The following is a 3309-nucleotide window of genomic DNA, read 5'->3' on the forward strand; positions in this document are numbered from 1 at the left end:
AGATTGAATGAGCAACAGTATTCAGGAAAAGAAAAAAGAAGAAGGAGGGACTTCGAAAGATCACAAAGTCATTTAAACCACACATTTATAATTCATTCATTTTCTTGCTGATTTCTTTAAAAGCAGCAAAAGACAAAGGGCCATATACATGGTTTAAAAATGGTAACAAGATATATCAAATTTAATTCAAATTCAAATCCCTACTTGATTCATTTTGAAGCTTTCTTAGAGGTCCAATATGGTTGTGAAGCTGAACAAAATAAAAATCTTAGAAATATTAAAAATAGAAAAATACAACAAAACAACCTATAGAAAGTGAGAAAAAAAACTAAGATTGAAGTAGAAAACATTTGTAAAATATTTCATGACATAACCAGTCACTGGAAAACAGGAAGTAGTCAAATGTTATTGTGATGATTCCATGTACATATCCTTGAGCCTGCAGGGTAATGTTCATGCACACATGCATTGTAAGAGTCATGCACTAAAAATAAACAAAGGTGCTGAGGACAGTGAGTACACTGATATCACATTCCATATAACTGTTTCAAAGTCACATTTTCAATAAGGGGCTTGAGATTATCATGAAAACTAGAAAATGAAGATGTAAAATATCCAGTAGACATATATAAAAGTAATAGATATGAAGTTAATTACAGTCAGAGGATATATGCTTTAGATGACAGAAAATTTGTCTCATGCAACGTAATAGGTTTTTGCTTAAGAAAGTGAGAATCAGATTGAGTGAATTTGAAGAACACACAATCTCATTGTTTCTCAAAACACAGAAGGTCATGCTAAAAGTCCTTGCCAATGAGTGAAACGAAATGCTCCCTTGGAGAAAAGAAGCCAGCTTCTAGACTAATTGTTAGAGGCCTAGTTCTTACATGCAGGGCCAAGATCAGCTAAACAGTCTGGACACTTGCCACTAAAATGGACTCTTCTCTGAGATGAGATTTATGAATTGTGGTTTATTTCCTGTAAACCAACCAACAAACAACAACAACAACAACAACAACAACAACAACAAAAACAGAAAACAAAACAAAAAAGCAAACAAATTCAAATCAATGCATTTCAAGACAGGAGTTTAAGCCTTTCCCACAACAAGCTCATTGAGTCATGTTCATTGAACAATTACACAGTTTCTCATGATTTTTAATTTAGAAACCCTCCCATATAAAGCTCCATTCTCTTCTTCAAATTCATTGCCTCTTCCTCTGTTAATAGTTACTGCATAAATATATGTATGTACACATATATTCCTAAGCATAACCTATTCAGTGTGTATAATGCTACTTGTATGCATGCTTCCAGGGCTGAACATTTGATGCTGGACGATATGTTGGTATGCTTCTCTCACTATGGAAGACTACCTCTTTAGCTCCTACCTGTACTCAGTTGGAGTATTCTGTGTTGTGTTGAGGCCTAATGGGCTTCTCACCAGTCCACTTTGGCATTCCTCTGGTTTTGTCATTGTCTAGCTCATATTTGAGTAGTCATGTTGGTGAGATACTCTATAGGTATAGTTTCTGAAATTACTAGGAGACACAACCTCCCACCTTACCTCTCTGACTCTTACAATCTTTTATTTTTCAATAGGTTTTAAATTTTATTTTTTAAGTATTTTTTACTGGTTATTTTATTTATTTACATTTTAAATGTTATATCCCTTCTGCAAAACTCCTATCCCATTCTCCTGCTTCTATGGGGGTACTCTTCCACACAACCACCCACACCTGTCTCACTGCCCTAGCATTCCCCTGTGTGGGGGGAATCTAGTCTCAACAGGACCAAGGGCCTGCCCTCCCATTGATGCCAGATAAGGCAATCCTATGCTACATAAGCAGCTAGAGCCATGAGTCCCTCCATGTGTACTCTTTGGTTGGTGGTTTAGTCCCTGAGATCTTTAGGGAGGTCTGGTTGGTTGATAATCTTCTTCTTATGGGTTTACAAACCCCTTTAGCTTCTTCGGTCCTTCTCCCAACTCATTCATTAGGTCCCCATGCCCAGTCAGATGATTGGTTGTAAACATCCACATCTGTATCACTCAGGTTCTGGCAGAGCCTCTAAGGAGACAGCTATATCAGGCTCCTATCAGCCAGCACTTCTTGGCATCAGCAATAGTGTCTGGGTTTGCTGTCTGTGTATGAGGTGGATTCCTGGTGAGGCAGTCACTGGATGGCCTTTCCTTCAGTCTCTGCTCCACTCATTGTCCCTGCATTTCCTTTAGGCAGGAACAATTCTGGGTTAATATTTTTGGGATGGATGTGTGGTCCCCATCCCTCAACTGGGGATCACGCTTAACCTTTGGATATGATCTCTACAGGTTCTCTCTCTCCTTTGTTAGGTATTTAAGCTAATGCCATCACCGATGGGTCCTGGGAGCCATTTGCTTTCTTGGCATCTGGGACTTTCTGTCGCCTATCCACAGTTCCCCATCCCTCACTGCTACACACCTCTGTTCAATTTCCTCGCACTCTGTACATCTCTCCTGTCTTTTCCCACATCTGATTCTGCCTCTCTTTCCCTTCCCCTCCTCTCTCTCTCCTGTGATTATTTTGTCCCCCCCCTTCTGTTTCACCCTTCTAAGTAGGACTGAAGTATCTATAATCTTACCAACCCCTCTTCTGCAATACAATATTCCCTTATCTTAGGGTAGGGAGTGTTAGCATCAGAGCATCCAAAGCCTGTGGTGATGCATGGGCACGTCCACAGACCTGTTGCCAGGGCAACAGCCACCATATTCCCAGAATCCATTAGGCTCACCTCCCACCTTTACCTGCAGCCATTACGTCCGAACCTATATATATATATACATATATATATATATATATATACATATATATATGTATATATATACATATATATATGTATATATATATGTATATATATATACAGGTAACATTCCTCCATCTCTCTCTCTCCCCCTCCTTTCTTTCCATGCTACTGCCCCCTCTCTCCCTCTCAGTTAAACCTCTTACACGTGGAATTGTTTGGGCCTAGTGTGTGGTTTGTTCTGACGTGACCCGTCGTTCTAACACACCATTTGGTGCCGACACCTGAGAGTTGGCGATTCAAGTCAGCACCCACTGCACTGCACTGCACAGCGGGGCAGGCAGAGGTCACAACCTCGTGGATTGGTCGCAACCACCGACAACAGCGGCTCCGTGAGTATATGAGTTTGTAGTCCCCTCAGCTGGTGGCTATGATAATCACAGGTTTTCACCACAGAAGCTGCAGCTGCTTGCTGAAGACACTACCACCAAGTGCAGCCAAGCAGGAGCCACCCCACACACCGTGGGACAT

This window comes from Mastomys coucha, unplaced genomic scaffold (assembly GCF_008632895.1).
Source record: "Mastomys coucha isolate ucsf_1 unplaced genomic scaffold, UCSF_Mcou_1 pScaffold17, whole genome shotgun sequence".
NCBI lineage: Eukaryota > Metazoa > Chordata > Mammalia > Rodentia > Muridae > Mastomys > Mastomys coucha.